Source organism: Saccopteryx leptura, chromosome 9 (assembly GCF_036850995.1).
Source record: "Saccopteryx leptura isolate mSacLep1 chromosome 9, mSacLep1_pri_phased_curated, whole genome shotgun sequence".
Lineage (NCBI taxonomy): Eukaryota > Metazoa > Chordata > Mammalia > Chiroptera > Emballonuridae > Saccopteryx > Saccopteryx leptura.
Genome location: NC_089511.1, coordinates 95422695 through 95442792, shown reverse-complemented (window position 1 = coordinate 95442792; position 20098 = coordinate 95422695). Strand labels below are relative to the sequence as shown.

Sequence of the window (20098 nt, the reverse complement as noted above, 5' to 3'; positions counted from 1 at the left end):
TGGTGGGTCTGGCCGTTGGTTCAGTGGATAGAGCGTCAGCCTGACATATGCATGTGCTGGGTTCGATTGTTGGTCAGGGTACACAGAAGAAGTGACCATCTGTTTCTCCTCTCTCCTTCCCCTCCCACAGCCAGTGGCTTGATTGTTTTGAGCTTGGCCTGAGGCACTGAGGATAGCTCCATTGGAGTGCATCAGCCTCAGATGCTAAAAAATAGCTTGGTTCTCCAGCATCGGCCCCAGATGGCGGTTGCCGGGAAGGTCCCAGTCCTGGAGCTTGCAGGAGTCTGCCTCACTATTCTCCCCTACCTAAAAAAAATAAAAAGACCTACATGGTATCAAAGAGACAATTTGGTTTTCTTTATGGTCCAAAGACAGTTCCCATATCTTTTTTCTAATAGTATCTTTTGACCTATGACTGTATTCCAAGGAGCATTCTTTTTTTTTTTTTTTTTTTTTTTGCATTTTTCTGAAGCTGGAAACAGGGAGAGACAGTCAGACAGACTCCCGCATGCGCCCGACCGGGATCTACCGGGCACGCCCACCGTGGGGCGAGGCTCTGCCCACCAGGGGGCGATGCTCTGCCCATCCTGGGCGCCAAGGAGCATTCTTTTGGAGAGGAAACAGTTGTTTTCCTTTACTTTTCAGTGTTAGTGCTAAAACCTCCAGGTCATATGGGGAACACTGTGCTTGGGTAGTGTTAAGCCTAATCCGGAGGGACCCGAAACATTGAAGACACAAACAAAGTCCATCGATTGCACATCAAAGCTTTATTGTCTAGCTTGGCCAGTGGCTGCAACTCCAACAGAGGTCTGAGGGAGAGCGCGCCCCGGCCCTTTGTTCTACTTAGCTTTTATAGTTTTGTAAGTGGGAAGTACAGAAGCAAAAATTGTAATTAGGAGCCCCTTACCACTATTGGTTATAGTCATATGTCCTTTAACATGATAGGACAGAGGTTCTCAACCTGTGGGTCGCGACCCCAGCAGGGTCGCCTAAAGCTATCGGAAAATACATAATGCATATCAGGTATTTACATTCCGAATCATAACTGTAGCAAAATTACAATTATGAAGTAGCCACCAAAATTATTTTTTGGTTTGGGGTCACCGCAACATGAGGAAGTGTATTGCGGGGTCATGGCATTAGAAAGGTTGAGAACCACTGTGATAGGACCATGTTCAATTTGCAAGCCATACATCATTTTGGAGAAAACAAAATTTACAGGTCAACACAATGGTAGAAAGATGTTTTTTATATATCAAAAGGCATTCCTATATTATTTAGTGTTTATCTGCTATCTCTTTGTAGAGTCACACGTGTTAACCACACGCATTTATATAGGAGAGGTAGTTTTTCCCTATGTAACAAATACCCGCAAATGGTTCATTGCTATAAGAAAAGGTTTATTTTGCCTTTTCTCTCCCTGTACCTGGCTAGCCATTCACCCCTTACCCCTTTCCCCACAGGCGTGGTGGAATGTCTGAGAATCCATGTTTTCCTCCCCTTTGCATTTACAATACAATGCCAAGGGCCATCCTGGTCATGCCAGTCACACAGTTAACCCAAATTAATAAAATGTTCTTCAAGCCTCCCAAAATATTAATATTAATTCTGTAGCTTTGGGTACTTTACAACACCTGTGGGTGAAGTGGCTCAGTGGCTCCTTAGGTAGTTCAAGTCAAAATAAATAAGATTGCTCATCTAGCAAAGACTAGGTTATTTGTAAAATGAAGGTGATTCCTTAATATAGGCACCTTGAAATAGTTAAAATATTTTACTAATAAGTTAATGACTAATACTCCTTTCTTTGTATATAACTGTATAACTGTTGGTATGTTTTGTGAATAGTTTTATTCTAAATTGTGTGGGAAAGTTTTGGTTTTGATCAGTAAATTAGGCCTTTGATTTTCAAAGTATAGTGAGCATCAGTATCACAAGGAAGGCTTGTTGCCCTATTGTTGGACCCCACCCCCACAATTTGATTCAATAGATCTGGGGTGGGGCCAAAATGTTGCATTTTTAACCAATTCCCAAGTAATGCTAATTTTATTGGTCCAGTGGTCACACTTTGAAAACCATTGAATTGGGCAAAAAATGTTCTATATACAGGGTTTGATAAGTTAATTCTTAAACTTTGAAATGTTAACCTTTACAGTTATAAAGAAAAATAATCTTTCCTTTAATGAAGTCACCCCTCCAAAGAATAATTATTTCCAACTATCCTGTTTTTGAATAAGTCAGTTTCTCTCAGCATATATCAATATTTCATAATCACGATCTACCTTTTGTCTTATTGCTGGAATTATTTCTCTTCTGGATGAAGAAGAACCACAGCTTAAGGTATGAGTTGAAGAAAAATTAACTGGGCTTAGTATGAATACTGTGAAGCTCTTTGAACTTAGTGCTGTCTGTATATCGTCCATCATTTAAAATAGCCATCCTGCCTGGCCTGTACTCAGCCATTGAAATCTAGCCCCAGAGAACAGTGTGTCGAGACCAGTGATTGGTTTTCCCTAAAGTTTAACACAGCTAAGGCACGTAAACCTCAGTGTGGCTCCTGAACACCCCCACCCCTTAGTTTGTCAACAGCACAGAAACTTGTTGCTTCTGTGGTACATATTATAAAATTATTTTTATTTAACAGAAGTTTGCAGTATACTTCAAGTAGCTCGAGAGACCTGAATTCATTTATATTCAAACTAGCAACTTCAGTCAGTGAGGTTTTAAAAAAATCAGATGCCTGTAAGGATTTCTGGTGCAGAAAATTAACCAGTTAGATGCAACCTTATTATGCAGTGTGGCCAATAAGATGCAACCCGGTTATGACATATATTTATGGTTCAACACAGGGCACTCACACCGGAGAGCTAGTGTTGTGTTGGCTAGTGTAAATCTTTTTATTTGACCATCTAAGGGAAAAGAAGTCAGTGCCCTTGACTAAATAGTCAGGTTTGCATATTTTAAAAATTCTGGGAGCACAACGCTTGAAAATTACTGCTGTATCTTATAAATTGAAACAACTCTGTAAGATTTTGTTCACGGGTTTTGTAGCTTTAAAACGTATTTGAAAACTTCTGATCTAGTCGATGAAAGAAGAGACTGCATGCCCTTCAGACATGTCTCTATGAAGAGGGAGTTTTATTTTTTTTTATTTTATTTTTTATTTCTTTTTATTTATTCATTTTTAGAGAGGAGAGAGAGAAGGAGAGAGAGAGGCAGAGGAGAGAGAGAAGGGGGGAGGAGCTGGAAGCATCAACTCCCATATGTGCCTTGACCAGGCAAGCCCAGGGTTTCGAACCGGTGACCTCAGCATTTCCAGGTCGACGCTTTATCCACTGCGCCACCACAGGTCAGGCAAGAGGGAGTTTTAGATCATAGTTACAGGGAGCCTAAGAGTGTGTTCTCTCTGTAGAGTAGTTTAGTGTGGCTGTTTTTTGAATATTTCGTGATTAAGAGGAAAACTGTATTATTTACCTGAACCCTTAAAAGGAAGAAGTAGGTATTCTCTTTCAGAAGTTGACAAATGACAAGGTGGTCCAAAAGGGTTCTTTCAGATGTCCTTGAAGGTCTAAGGAGGATTATATTTTTATATTTTTTAAAGTTTTTGCAATAGTGGTGTGAACAGATTGCAAATAACTTGACTGCTGTTGGATGCTCATTGAATTAGGGTTTCCATTTGTGGATCCTATGCAGAAACAGATGGTTTTCAAGAATAGACCATACATGTCATTTAAACTAGAGCACTTTTGCTACATTAAGTTAGAGGTGAGGAGTTATGTACACTTATCTCTCTTCTCTCATTTGAAGGATTTTTCGGATGGACGTTGATAATTCTTTCCAGCAGTGCTCTGCAAATACTTGCAGGCCTGTCATTTTATTAGTCATGGTTTTAAACAGGACTGTTGGTCTGTAAAAGGCTGTGAGGTGGTAGATGCCTTCCCTGTCTCTGAATGTTATTTATCACTTTAGCTTGTAGAAAGGGATGGTTAATCAGTGCAGATAAGTTCCGTTTGCTTTTTGTTATGTGCACGTTCCTATAATACATATCCTTCTAGTATTATAGGGACTGTTAAAATGGGTTATTTTAAATGTCAGGGATGTGTGAGAGGATATACAAAACAAAAACTGGGAAAGGTTTCCTGTTGTCTTAATATCATAAATAGCACTTCCAGAAAATTCAAGGCTAGTAAATCTTTTCCTAGTTATAGTAAGACTTCAGGTTCTGGGTTATAGTTATGACATATACCTGCTAAAAGAAAACACAGATTTAAAACTGGGATGTATATTTTTCCCTCTTAGGTATAATCTAAGGAAAACTCCCTAAATTCTATAATTCTGAGGTTCTTCTTTAATGGGGTAGGGGTAATGTTTTCTCACTTAACTACATTTGGTTCAAAAAGTTTGTATTAGGGCCTGGTAAAGATTTTTGCATCCAGAATTGTTTAAGATCTACTTTGTGACTGCAACGTTGTTCTTATTAACTGTACCTGAACCATACAGTTCTACCTGAATAGACTCTGAATGTGGTATATTCCATTTTATAAAAGACCTATGCTGCCCCCAAAACATAAATCCATTCATTTATTCACATATTCAGGCATTAATCATTTATTGAGTATGTACTGTATAGGGGTGCTGAGAACATACAAGTAAATTTGATATGGTCATCTGGAGATTTATTTTTACATACAGAAAACATGCATAAGTTTGATTTAAATATATAGATCCTATATGAGGGTTCTTTAGAGAAATGGGTACAATAGGAAATATTCCTCTATATTTATATACTTCTAACATATGTATGTATCTGTGTGTGTATATATGTGTGTGTGTGTGAGAGAGAGAGAGATTAAGGAATTGGCTTATACAATTGTATAAGCTTTCAAATTTGAAATCTTTAGGGCAAGCCTTCAGGCTGGTGACTCTGGGAAGGATTGATGTGGCAATCTTCAATCCAAAGGGACCTCAGTCTCTTCTTTTAAGACTTTCAGCTTATTGAATGAGGCCTTTCCACATTTGTAAGGTAATCTGCTTTACTCAGCCTGTTGACTTAAATGTTAATCATATCTTAAAAAATACCTGCACAGCAACATCTGGACTGATGTTTGCCCAAACAGCTAAGCACCGTAGCTTGACCAGGTGATAAATAAAGTTAACCATCACAGATACAGGTGAACTCAGTATTTGTTTTTGTTTAGTTTTAGTTTCATGATGATAAGGTATGATTCAGAATGAGTTACATTTTGTTAGATTGTGAATTATTTTAGAAGGATGCACAAATTCTTTGTAGTCAATCCTTACTACAGTAAATCAAGTCTGATTAACAAAGTTAAGAACTTCAAACTGTCATTTAAAAAAAATTTATAATTAATAGAAAATAATCTCAGACTTAACATTTTAGATGGCCCCTTGTATTCATTATCCTCTTAACCTTGCTTCTGCCATTTCCTGAAATTTTTAATTCTGCATAATGTGCCTGTTACAAAACTAATCCCTGGTAACTACTAAACTGTCACTTACCTAGTAGCCTATCAGATTTTGCAAACATAATTGTGATGTGCTGTGAAGATCAGATGAAGACACAGCTATCATTTAAAGAAATAAAATGGCAAGTTAGAAGCAGAGTCATGAATATGGTATCTTTGTTTTATTTACATGTCATGACTTTCTAGCTAGATGGAAAGGTCTGGATCCTTATAGCTACAGTGAGTCACGTGGTGTTTTATAACCAGCTGAAGTCCAATTCTGCAAGAGAAATTTAAAACTTTGGAGTCAGATAGACCTGATTTTAAAACCAGTCATAGCTTTTCACTGCCTTTGTGATCTTAGGAGAGTACTCTATAAGCACTAGGTTCTTTATGTGTAAAATGAAGAGACTGCTATATCTCATAAAGATTAAATATATGAAAACTCCTTCTGTAGAGTAGGTGCCAAAAAAATAGATAGCTACTTTTTTAGAAAAATTTGCTTATTGTGTTTGGGCTGTCTTTTTTTTCTCAAAGTATCTTCAGGGCAATAACAATTTATCATGCTTCCTGCCATCCAACCTCAAACCTTCTCTGTCTCTTCTCTTTTCCATTCCTCTTTCCCTCCTCCTTTATCTCTAATTTAGGAATAGCCTTCATTTGTGATCTAAATAGACTACCAAATCACAGAGGAATTCTAGTTTGTATCAATCTTGAGTTAGGTGTATATTTCTGTCAGTATCAGTTATTTCCTAATCACAACTTTTATATAACTCTACCAGTGTTTGCAACAGGGAGTGCTGTGAACAAACTTAAGTGTTAATTTAAATTCACTTAATTTTAATGTAGACATAAGTAGAGATGTTTACAAACTTAATAAGTGGAAGAATAAGACTATTCCTTCACTGGAGTTAGATATCATTGATACAGCCATATTTAATCTTTTGTGAACCTGGATTGATTTAGGACAATCCAGATTATTTATTAAACAGTTGAAGTATACTTCCGTTATTATTTAGCAGATTTATTTGACTAAGTTCTTTTTTCTTTGTTATTAATACTGAAAATATTGAGTCCTGTCCCAATCTAGGGCAAAGCTGAGTAAATAATCAGAAGAAAGAAAAACTATTTATGCACATTTCAGTGGTTCTAGGTAAATCTCCAGATTTATTTTTTTGTTGCTGTTGTTTTTGGAATAGCTATCAAATAGTGCTAGTTGTATTAACTGTGTTCCTGCTACAGGTTCTGACATAGAGCTGCAGGCATCTGAAAGGCACAGCACACTGCACTGTTCCATGTTTCTCCATCCTAACCAGGGCTGAAATGGCTGGGCGCTGAATTTGTCAAGATAGAAGTGGAATTACAATATTACAAACTAGAACACCAATTAAGCTTCTCATGATCTTTAGAACTTATTTTTACAGGGAGATTTTAGTATTTATTTTCTCTAGGCTGCTCATAACATCTGTTAGAATTTTTTAAGTCAAAGCACAAAAACACATTGACATTTAATTCCAAATACAGTGTTTATATGAGTAATCACAGTACTCTTCAAGTATTTTTTATCTTTTTAGAACACAAATGATACACACTTAAAGCTATTTGAGATAGCATTGAAGAAACTATACATAATTTATATACATAGATTTTTCTTGTGTCATTTTTTGATGCTCAGAATAAATATAATTACTTAATTTGTTTTTGCTTGTTTTTATAAATAGAAAGTGAATTTTGAGCAAAGTGTTTTTCTTAGATTATTTTTCCTATTTTGGTTTTTGCATCTCAGATAATACATTTAATCATATCTTTCTATGTGTTTTTGTAAAGCAAAATAAATAGTTCTAAATTAAATTTTATGTTCTGATTGCTCTTCCTTCCTGAGGGGTGGTGTATTTTGGGTTGTGTTTGGTTAGTGGATATTGTAAAGGAAGAATTTAAGAGCTGTAAAGGAAGTTTTTAAGATACAGTTGGCTTCTAATACAATGTTTTATTAGGTATTGTTCATGTTCCTGCTGGTTTTGTTTTCATTCTTACTGTCTTTAACCTTACTGAAACTTTGAGTCCACTCAGTCTTCAAACTTGTCTCGAAATTGGTTCACTATCTTCCTCAATTCATTTGTAATACCTGCCCTGCTATCCCAGCTTTGCTCAGTCTGGATACCCAATTTAAATATTTCTCCTGTTCCCTTTTCAAGTGTCTATATATGTAGTGTTGAATCTTCTACGTCTCTGTTACTTCCCTCACATTCTTTACCAGACACACTCTCTTCCCCAAGCTTTGTCCTCCTTCAAATTTCCTGTTCGTCCCTTAGTCACCATTCAAATGCCATCTCCTTAAATGAGGTTTTCTCTACTTTTCTTGGGTTAATTGGAACTCCCTTTCCCTTCTTTTCAGCTCCCACTCTGTATTTCTTTAATATTGCCTAGAACTGTTTGTTTCTATACATCTCCAATTGTGGTAGATGTTGCTAAGCCCATACTTGGTATCCATTTCCCTTTCTAGCAGCACCTTCATTTTGTGTGGGGAACCAGAAATCTCCTCCTAAGCACCTTGCCAATAAGATATGGACAGAAATTTCCTCTATTTCTACTCCCCTTCTTTGTGCCAGTCACTGTTTGAAGTATTTCTGCATATTTCAGCTTACTTAATCCCTTTCAACAATTCTCTGCATTAGATACAATTATTATTCCCATTTTATATATGAGAAAATTGTGTTACAGAGGTTAAGTAGATTGTCCATGGTCTCAGCTAGTAAGTCACAGAGTTTAAATTTGAACCAAGGAGTCTGACCCTAGAAATTGTGCTCTTTTAACCACTCTTCTATGATACCTTTCTACACTGAGGAAGGCCACACAGTAAGGAATGGTAGTGTGGGAAACTAGAAGGAACATTGCTCCTTGAAGATCTTGTCAACCTGTTAAGGCAGCTCTGGAATACTTATTAATGGACTTCTAACTTAATAAGATAAAACAAAACCCTATCTACTAACTTGTTGTAGCAGGACTTTTTGTTACTTATAGACAAATATAATCCTGGTGGCCTCCCACTAGACCTAGACTGTTAGGTGTTTCAGGAGTAGTTTCTATTCTTTTTATAAATTACTGTGTCTACTAAAGTATTGACATTCAAGAATATTAATAATAATTGACACTGGGTGCTTTTTGGCATCACACACTATGTTAATTCTTTTGCATGTGTTGTTGTCTCCCTTCATGGTCATAGGAGGTAGGCACTATATCTTTTTTAAGATTGAGGAAACTGCCATCACCTAAAAGTCAACCTGACCCAAGGTCAAGTTTGTGATGATCACTCATCTCTCCTTTCATTATGCAGTGTTTTTGAATCTCGGGTGATCCTGATCAATAAGGAAGAAGTTCTGACTTATTCTTTGCATCAGGTATTATTTTCTTACTTTAAAGGAAATGATTAAGCAGATAAAGCAGCTCTATCAAAACTTAAATTTGTAGGGATGAGAACATTTAAAAATGCCTCTGGTTAACTGCTCTCTCTGGAAACTGAATAATGAGTGTGTGATGTTAGCAAGTATTTCTGAGTTTGGGAAACATCAAGGGAACTCTTATTCAGGGATTGCAAATGTTTTTTGACTGTGTATGTATAAAGCCATCTCTAATCCTAGAGTGTTTGCTTCACAGATAAATTTCTGTTTTTTGATAAATATTGGTATATGTTTTGTCAAATATTTTCATCTGCCTATTAAAATGGAAAACGAAGTATGCATTTTACATTTTAATCAAACTATAGGTCTGACTCATTTGATAATCGCTCATTTAGCATTTACCTATCCTTTCAGTGTAATTTAAATAATGTGTCATATCAGGGGTAGTCAACATTTTTATACCTACCGCCCACTTTTGTATCTCTGTTAGTAGTAAAATTTTCTAACTGCCCACTGGTTCCACAGTAATGGTGATTTATAAAGTAGGGAAGTAACTTTACTTTATAAAATTTATAAAGCAGAGTTACAGCAAGTTAAAGCATATAATAATAATTACCAAGTACTTTATGTCGGATTTTCGCTAAGTTTAACAAAATAAATCTTTATAAAACAACGTAATATAGTTAAATCTATCTTTTTATTTATACTTTGGTTGCTCCGCTACTGCCCACCATGAAAGCTGGAATGCCCACTAGTGGGTGGTAGGGACCAGGTTGACTACCACTGTGTTATATATTGTTATATTTGTATGCCATCTCTTATTTTGGATATTAAAAAATAAACATAATTAAAATGTGAAACTGACTTCTCTCTACATCGTCTGTAGGCACTGTTAAACCATACTTCTCATTGAAATGTGAAGTCATATGGGAGACAGGCTTCAGTTCTCCTGAAAGGAGAATTTGTTTTTTGCATTGACGAGGGAGACAGTCTGCCACTAAAATGTGTCGCACAGGTAATAATTTCTATTGAATATGACTTTTATTTTGAGGGTTCTAAATTGGTTAGGTATACATATGTGCATCGAGCAGTTAGGTATGTATATTATGTTAACAAAAACTAATTTTGCATGTTATACTTGTTAACTGAATTACGTTAGCATCTTTTTGAAGCCATTTCTTTATTGTAAGTAAAGACTTTGCCAAGAAATGAGTTGTTATCTAGAATTAATTTAGAAATCCAAGACTTTTGGGCCAACAATCCTAGATTGTTGTTAGAGCCCCTATACATCTATAATATCATGAGAGCCACTTGAAATTAAATTTCTTCATTAATAGATGCCAAAGAAAAACAGAGAAAATTACGTTTTTGCCCTACTATGTTGCATTTTTGGTATTCTAGTAATAATTAGTAATTAGTGTGACCTAGACCATGTAATTTATATGGCAAGGAAGTATGGAAATTCTTATTTTTATAGAATATATTTCTGGGAATGTAACCGTGAGTAAAGTAAGAGCTGCAATATATAATTTTAACTTACTTTCTGTGGTGGGCCTAGAAATCCTTGACTTCATGCCTCTTTAGTCACTAGGAATCTGCTTGTATGCCAAATCTCCCTCCCTGTGTTCTTAGTAATTTAACACAAGCCAAATGCTGTTTTACTAAACCCTGTCTCTATCTCCATGCCATGATCATGCTCTTACATAGTTCAGCTATGAAAGAATTTACAGCCTTAAGAGATAATAGATTCATTTATTTTTAGTGATGGCAAGTGGCAGTCAGAAGTTTGTAGGGCATTTCCACTGCACTGAGCTCGTAATAAGCTGAATCCTACCACCTTCACTGTTTTGTGTTTGAGAAGTCTACTAATATAAATTTGCTCACACACTTACCCCATGTGTATTTATTCTGATGGATAAAAGATGAGGGACTTGGTAATATAGATTTGGCATTTTATTGAGTAGTTACAGTGTCAGGTATGATACTAAATGATATTCATGTTATTTCATGTCATATTTATGACAGCTCTATAGGCATATACTAATAACTCGATGGGCGAGGAAATGGAAGGTTTGAGTGGATAATTAACTAATACAAGTTTACACATGCAGTGGAGTGCCCTAGTTGGAATTTGTTTTCAGATATATCTGTCTCCACAGCCTTTGCTGTTACCCTCTAATAAAATTTGCTTTATGCTTTTCTTGCACAAGGGTTGGTTAAAACTTAAAATTTGACATGTCAGAATAATAAATTAGATTTGTTTTTGGTAAACTTTTGAAGCCCTTAATGTTAAATTGACTGTGTGAAGTCTTGCTTTTAAACAAGTAAAGATGGAGCAACATAAATTGTCATTGATTTATGAAGAATTTGACCATTTCCTCTTTTGTTAGCTTTGTTTGAAAATTATTTTATTTGCCCATGCCATATTATTCATATAATTACAAGAATGTACTAAAATCTCCTAAGACAATAGAAATAATATATTATAGATCAAGACAATAGATTCTGGTGTAAAGAGCACTGAATGATGAATTGAAAAACTTGGGTTCTAGTTGCCTTTGTCTATGGTTTGCTTTCCTGTTGAATGGGAGAGCTGGACAATACCAAAATTTCAAAAAGTGTTTTATGATATACTAGTTCTATGTGTGGAATGAAGTGAGTTCGTTCTATGCCTAAGTCATTCTGTGAATCACAGTAAACTCCCTCCCCATTCTCAGATAAGCAAAGTGTACGTTATCCACATATTAAGACTTCTGGTAGAAACATGCATTTGGTACACTATTTCCCATACTTAAATGAGCATTTTTTTGTGTGACAGAGACAAAGAGGGACAGATAGGGACAGATAGAAACAGAGAGATGAGAAGCATCAATTCTTTGTTGTGGCACCTTAGTTGTTCATTGATTGCTTTCTCATATGTGCCTTGACTGGGGTGGGGGCCTATAGCAGAACTAGTGATCCCCTGCTCAAGCCAGCGACCTTGTGTTCCAGCTGGCGAGCCTTCCTTAAACCAGATGAGCTCGTGTTCAAGCTGGCGACCTTGGGGTTTTGAACCTGGGTTCTCTGCATCCCATCTTATGTTCTATCCACTGCAAAACCACCTGGTCAGGATTAAGTGAGCCTTGAACTCTGTCCTTTTGCGTAGCACATAGTAACACTGTACATAGTTGAGTAGATGATTTTTTACATCTTCAGTGATTAATCTACATGGTTCTCAGTCCTGAATTTTCTTCCTCCATGGATCTATCCTACTCCTGCCTTCCTCACTTTAGGAGTACAATTTAAATATTCTATTCTATTTTTCTTTCTCTTAAGCACACCAGAAAATCTGATTCCACGGTGAAGGGATTAGTCAAAAACACATATACATAACACATATATACAGACAACAGGGTAGCAAATAGCCAGAGGGAGAGGGGGAGGTGGAGGTATGAGGAGGGGGAAAAATGGGCGGAAATGGAGGTGGAAAGAGACTTTGCATGGGGCAGGAGGGGCATGATGCGGGGGTGGGTAGAGGGTGTTATATTGAGTGGGATACTTGAAACCATGTCAACACAAGAAATAAAAAATAAAAGTTAAAAAAATCTGAAAACACCTCATATTTTAAAAATTTCCATAAAGCTGAAAAAAATTTGAGTTATCTGGGAGATGTAAAAAATGATGTTTACTATTTTTCAATTGCATTTTCACTTTTCTCCTCTTATTTTTTAGCCTGGTAACTCCAAAGTCGTGTATTTGGAGCCAAGGATACTCTTTAATAATAGCCCACAGTTATTCTTTACTATGTTGAACCAAACCATGCTTATTTCAGGGTGATGTAAAATCTTGGAATCTTAGATCAGATCACATTATAATTTGAGTTAGTTTGTTTTTCTGTAAACACCGTGGCATTAATGTTTTAGTCTTTATAGATTTACTAATGCTAATATTTAGATACTTCATATGAGACTTATCTGAATACCTTTTAATCTACTTTTCTCTTTTTAATTTCCCATAACATTCATTTCTCTCCTTTTCTTACTTCTCTCCTTTTTCTCCTCTTACTCCTTTTTTTCTTTGTCTGATTTTTTTATATTGAACAAAAGATAAGTGATTTGAAGAAAACAGCTTTTAAAAATATACATTGTTGATGTTACGTTTCATACTTAATTACATACTTTTCCTTTTCTCCTCTGCCATCAGGACTCTTAGGGTAGAGAATGGGACGTAGATCTAGATCTAGACCATTCTAAAGATATTGTATTTACAGTTTCTCCTGATTTAAATTGTGAGTTGGCGGTGTTTAAATTGGTGATGAGAGTTTTGTTTTTACTGAAAAACCTATTAAGATCTCCCAACAGTGACAGAAGTTAGCGTTTGAGGTCTTCCATTCAGGTTTTGTACTAACATGCCATCTTTGGCCTCAGTAAGCAAATGAGGATACCCTTTTCTACTCTTGCTTCAGAGTTAGATCTATAGGTGGTTTGTTCCCTCATCATCCAAAATCTTAATTTCCAATTTTCCTTTAAATATCTAATTTCCCTTTAAGTTACTCTGGTTTGAAAGATGGTAGTAGATAGGGTTATATTGATCTCTGACAAATCTCACCATAAACTCTTGGTAAGTTCCTTTTTTGAATGTCAACATAGTATCTTAGACATTAGGCAATCAAGGAAATAATAAAGAAGAGACAATTACTTTATCATCTTGCCTAGTCACTAACTGCTTTCAGTTTTTATGATCAGGGAAAAACCAAACTACTGATATAGTATCTAAAACTTTGGCATCTTCTCTAAGAGATATATTTTATCCTTGTAAGTTTTATACAGTATTGAAAACACTTCAGACAATAAACTTCAGCTTTCTATTTGAATTGTCAGATGCCACTATTGAATGTTCTGTTTGCCGGGGTAGGGGTCCAAATCATTGTTGAAATTCAAACAATACGTGCATCTGGTGTTTGAAAATTTATTTTATTTTATTTTTTTGGTATTTTTCTGAAGCTGGAAACGGGGAGAGACAGTCAGACAGACTCCCGCATGCGCCCGACCGGGATCCACCCGGCACGCCCACCAGGGGCGATGCTCTGCCCACCAGGGGGCGACACTCTGCCCCTCCGGGGCGTCGCTCTGCCGCGACCAGAGCCACTCTAGCGCCTGGGGCAGAGGCCAAGGAGCCATCCCCAGCGCCCGGGCCATCTTTGCTCCAATGGAGCCTTGGCTGCGGGAGGGGAAGAGAGAGACAGAGAGGAAGGAGGGGGCGGGGGTGGAGAAGCAAATGGGCGCTTCTCCTATGTGCCCTGGCCGGGAATCGAACCCGGGTCCCCCCGCACGCCAGGCCGACGCTCTACCGCTGAGCCAACCGGCCAGGGCCGTTGAAAATTTATTAAAGAATTATCTTATGCCTTGTACCTGGTGGGGATTCCTAGTAGTCTGGAAACTTTTCTATTGAAGCTTTTGAACAGTAACTTTAAAGGATAATAAAAAAATAAAACAAAAACAAATTCATAGAAACAGAGGCCAAGGTGATGTTTACCAGAAGGGAGGGGACGGGTAAAATGGTGATGGTAAATGTAACTAATAATATGATAAGTTTGCACATGACAAATGAGTACTTGAATTAATAGAGTGATCACATTGTAAGGTATGAAAATGTTTCATCACTATGTTGTACATATGAAACTAATATAACAATTACAAGATTATATACTAACTATATTTAAAAATTTTTAAAGAATATAGCATTTCTGCAAATTTTAAATTACAGGTGCTCTAAGAGTCTTCTGCCAATAATTAATATTATTCCATCAGAAGGAGTAATTCTATTTGAGGGGCTAACTGTTCTCAATATGTGCTGTACACCCACCACAGCAGAAAAATTGGATACAGTAGCAAAGGTATGTTTATGTATGTGTGCCCTGCACCATATAAATGTCTATGTGGTTTTGTTTGGTTGTTTAAGGTATTTGTAATAGAAAGTCTGATGGTATAAAATGTTGTAAACATGTCTGTTTTTAAAATAGTTATGATTTTTTTTTAATAAAAATGAGTTTTAATGCTATATTAAAAATATACAGTGTGTCCGTAAAGTCATGGTGCACTTTTGACTGGTCACAGGAAAGCAACAAAAGACGATAGAAATGTAAAATCTGCACCAAGTAAAAGGAAAATCCTCCTAGTTTCTGTAGGATGATGTGGCAGCATGTGCGCATTCGCAGATGATAATGTAACACCGTGTATACAGTGGAGGAGCCCACGACCATGCCAGTTGAGATGTGGATGGTACAGAGGAAAGTTCAGTGTGCTCTGTGGCTCGCTAAATTCGAATCCGTGACCAAAGTGCAATGTGAATATTGCCGTGTTTATAATGAAGCACCACCAGATAGGAATAACATTACTCAGTGGGATAAGCAGTTGAAAGAAACCGGCAGTTTGGTGGAGAAACCCCGTTCTGGTTAGGTCATCAGTCAGTGACAAGTCTGTAGAGGCTCTACGGGATAGCTACCTAAGGAGCCCTAAAAAATCTGTGTGTGAGCCCACATCCAACTGCACTGAATAGATAATGAAACTGGGAAAGTTTTCCTTTTATTTAGTGCAGATTTCACATTTCTATCTTCTTTTGTTGCTTTCCTGTGACTGATCAAATGTGCACCATGACTTTACGGATGCACTCTATTTTAAAAATCTCTATCATTTTTCCAGTAATTGAGTTAGCTTTAATAAAGTGCAAATTTTAGCAATCTGAAAGAAAAGCAACCTTACCTATATTATCTATTATAAAAATGGTTAGCACAACATGACAGAGGATTTGTAGAAAATGTTTTTGGTAAAAGTTGGTAATGGACAATTTTACTAAATTGAAATGAATACCTTTCATCAATATAAGTCATTTTTCATGTGAAATCCAAATTATATTTGGCATCTCTAACTTGTGACAAGCCCTCACTAGTCACAGAGTAAAGGATTATTTTTCATGGCATTAATTAAATAACTTAGGGAAAAATAATCAATTTTAGATCGCTAATTCTGAATAGCTTAGTGACTATATGAATTATAGACAAATTCTATATGACATTCATACCTATATTTTATAGCACACACCAATGTTTTGCTATTTTATATTCTGGAAATTATATAAATGAAAAGATATTACCTTGATTTTAGGGACTTCTCTGTGTTCATTAAACAGAATTAATGGAACAAACAAGTAAGACCAGTCTGTAATAAAGTTTATGTATTATAAAATCATGAAGTAGAATACTCTTGTTCTCCAATTTGATGCTCAACTGTGTACATTTATTTACATTGAAAAATAATATGTACACTGTCAGATAAAAATGAATAGCTTTTGATATATCCTTCACATATCCTTTAGTTTTCCATAACAATTTTAAAGTAATATGTAGCTTAATGTAACAAACACCAATTTGACTGGCCCAAAATAAATAACCTGTTCTTCTATAGAGAAATATTTATTGAAAGATGTTTTATAAATTATATATTGTGGTATATGGCCTGAGATTTGGGCAGAAGTTTTTTTACATAATATTCTGAAAAAATAAAAAAAATATGGCCACTAAAGTACAGATTTTGCTAAAAGATTCATTTTTACTGTATTTTAGAGTGTGCTATTTTTACACAGCTTACCTTTTTCATAGTGTAATACAATGTAATTTGTTCATTCATTCATTCATTCAATACAGTCTCTGTCAAAGACTCTAGGATGCAAAGTCAAACAAGGAATTACACAACTAAATTTATTTTTAAATTGATTTTATAGAGGGGAGGAGAGAGAAAAAAGGGGTGAGGAGGAGTAGGATGCATCAACTCATAGTACATGCTTCTCATATGTGCCTTGACTGGGCATCTTGGTCTTTCGAACTGGCGACCTCAGCTTTCCAGGTTGACACTTTATCCACTGCACCACCACAGGTCAGGCACAACTAATTTTGTGTTTCACTGTCTTAATTTTTCTGGAAACAATTGAGTGTTCAGGTAGTCCTTAGTTCAAGTTTCACTGCTGCTGCTTTTAAGTTTTGTAACCTCAAGAAAAAAGACAAATTACTTGGCCTTAGTTTTTCTCTCTTGGAAATTAAGGTATTAATAGTAGTAACCTCATAGAATACTGAGGGTTAAAAAGGAGATAATGAATTTAGCTCCATATTTGGTCCATATACTCAGAAATTTTTAGCTGTTCTCATTATAGTCATTGTGGATATTAGTGTCTTTCTATGGAAAGAAGTACATATGTATTCATTTCCTGTTTGTTTTAATTTTAATAATCCATTGAAATTAGGTAAATACAAAAAGGCCACAGAGAGTTTGAGACACTTAATGTCAGTTCAAACGGGTAGAATTCTGCAAATTAACATGCTGTCAGCTGGTCCCATTTGCATTGAAGGTAACTAAGATTTGAACACTCACTCTTTTTAGAAACATCAATTCTTCATAATATGAAATGCGATGACAACTGCCAGATTAAATTTTGTGACATTTATAATATGATATGATTATTTAAATTACAAGATGTTACATAAATGCTAGGTAACTCTTCAGAGGTATACGAGTATATTTTAATGTGATTTCTACAGAGTTTTATATTTTTCCTAAATATTAGATTGCTGTGTATCATGCAGAGAATATAGATCAGGGGTCCCCAAACTACAGCCCGTGGGCCACATTTGGCCCCATGAGGCCAATTATCCGACCCCTGCTAAACTTCCGGAAGGGGCACCTCTTTCATTGGTGGTTAGTGAGAGGAGCACAAGATGCATCTGCATCCTGTGCTCCTGGAGTGCTCTATGTGGTGGCGCCACAAAGTGCAGCATCGCTCACATACAGTACTACTTCTGGTGACATGGGACGCACACGTCACAGCTATGAAGCACGTCATATGATACTTACACAAGAGTTTCTTTCGGAGTGGAGTTGCTGAGACATTGAGTGTGTGCATGTTTGATTCACAAGGTAATTTCCATATTTTATTTTTGAGTTTCTATTGAGCCACATTCCATTGCTCTATACATTGTATTGTAAGACTTAATGTTTGCCAATCTATGGGATATAAAATGACATCTCGCTGTGGTTTCAATTTGCATTTTCCGAATTACAATTATACTTACTTTTTTCTCTGTACCCTGATAAAAATTTTGTTCTATGATTTATAGAGTGCACACACGCGATGTCTTTTTTTTTTTTTCTTTTTGGCCAGCCTTTCAGGAATTAGATCTGGTTTATCTACCCAGAGAAACTTAACCTGATCCTTCAAAGCAGACCCATATGCCCTTCTATTGTGACACTTATAACATGTTACAAACATCTTCAACTTTGGGAATATCTTTATTCTAGCGATTGCCACATTATTTTTATTATACACGCACTTTTCTTTTTCTCCCTCAACAAGACCCCAGCACCTAGCACCACTTTGGTGCTTAACGAAATTGAGCAGAAATTAATGAGGCTGCTTGTTGCCTCACGTAGGCCTCACTGCTCATCTGCACTTCAATGGCATCACCATAATTCTAGGGTGGACTTTAAGTTATAATTTTCTTAACTTTATTTTTCTCAGTTTGGAAGGCATTAAAAATCCACATAGACCAGGGGTCGGAAACCTATGGCTTGTGAGCAAGATGTGGCACTTTTGATGGCTGCATCCAGCTTGCAGACAAATCTTTAATAAAAAAAAAAATAATAACGTTAAAAATATAAAACATTCTCATGTATTACAATCCATTTATTTCCTACTGCTCACGTTCATGTTGCGGATGGCTGGAGCCAATCACAGCTGTCCTCTGGGACAACACCAAATTTTTATTGGATAATGCATAACATACACGAGTTGTTGTATGACTTTCACATAATTACATTTTAAAATATGTGGCGTTCATGGCTCTCTCATCCAAAAAGTTTCCCGATCCCTGACAAAGACTGACAGATACAGGTATTGATATACTTACAACCTGTGCAACTTATGACAGTTTGACTTTATGACCACAGTTGCTAGCCACAACTGCTCTGCTTCTGGCAGCGCAGCGTTACCCAGCAGGGCGCACGACACTGCGGACCAGCTTCCGGCAGCACTACCATCTTCGCGTGCACCATTCCAACTGTTATCCCAGACTCAGTAGGGCAGTTTGTGTTTTGTGTCTTGGATATATATTTTGATATGTTTTGCAATTGGGAAAATGTTTCCTATGGTATTTTTTACACCTGTATTTTGTATTTTTGTATGCACCTGTATTTTGTAATTTTGTATGTTTTGCAAATATTAAGCCAGTTAAACTGGTAACGCAGTATTTTACTTAAACCTGACAAATGTAAAAATAAGAAACAAAATGGTGTAGATATGATACAAATGGCATAAAATGAACAAAGAAAATTATGATATATAACAATAATAAAAAATATGATAAAATATGACTTAAAGATTTTTATAACATCATTTCACAGTACTGTACATATAGCCTACTGAACTTACGACCAAATCACGTTACGACTGGTCTGTCGGAACCAATCATGATCGTAAGTCGAGCGCTAGCTATATTAAGCTAGCTTCCTCAAGACTATGGTAACTCCCTGTAGTATCCGAATGATTTTCCCATTGCTATGGTGTCTCTTCTTATACAATACTGCATGTGCATTGAGACTTTTACTACTTTATTCCCACTTCCTAAATTAATTTGTGGCAGGCTTTCATGATATAGTCCAACTAAGTAATTTATAGGACTTTTTACATTGATATTTATTAATATTTACTAATTTTGTTGGATTTTAAACACAGCTGCCTAGTTGCCTTTAAAAACACTATTCTAGTATCACTAGGTACTGTCAGAAATATTATATATGTAATATGTGTGTGGCATTGATTGTGTATCTTAGTAACAATTAGGAAATTTTATCCCACTGAGCAAATGGACTCAGCCAGAATGGGATAAGAATAATTATTTTTTGCATATAGAACGCTTCAAACTTTCATTACCCGTTTAGGATTTTACAAATTTTACCCTGTACAACTAGATTGATATTTGAAGTGAAAAAAGAAAAGAGGGACAAATGTCTGGTGACAGAAAATGATTTGACTTTTGGTTAAGGGCACACAACACAATCAACAGTTCAAATGCTATAGAAATGTTTACCTGAAACCTATGTACTCTTATTGATCAATGTCACCCTGTTAAATTTAATTTTCTAAATAAAATTTTTTAAAAAGAATTGACAAGTGATAGAGCTTGCTGAAATATAAAGTGATAGGGTGAGAATG

At 36.1% G+C, this 20098-nt stretch overlaps 1 protein-coding gene and 1 long non-coding RNA gene across 4 annotated transcripts in view; both read left to right on the top strand.

Moving 5' to 3' along the window:
* Positions 1-20098, top strand: part of LOC136381537 (uncharacterized) — a 389650-nt gene that overhangs the window by 102792 nt on the left and 266760 nt on the right. The gene's annotated exons all lie outside the window — the stretch shown is intronic.
* Positions 1-20098, top strand: part of LOC136380990 (myosin-binding protein C, cardiac-type-like) — a 58609-nt gene that overhangs the window by 12074 nt on the left and 26437 nt on the right. The window contains exons 1-4 of one of the 3 annotated variants that reach the window (XM_066349317.1): positions 4900-5020; positions 8797-8860; positions 9747-9875; positions 14606-14735. The exons of the other annotated variants lie outside the window; for them this stretch is intronic. The gene's annotated coding sequence lies outside the window, so the exon portion shown is untranslated. Of the gene's footprint in view, positions 1-4899; positions 5021-8796; positions 8861-9746; positions 9876-14605; positions 14736-20098 lie in introns of those variants that run through there. 3 annotated transcript variants of the gene reach the window in all.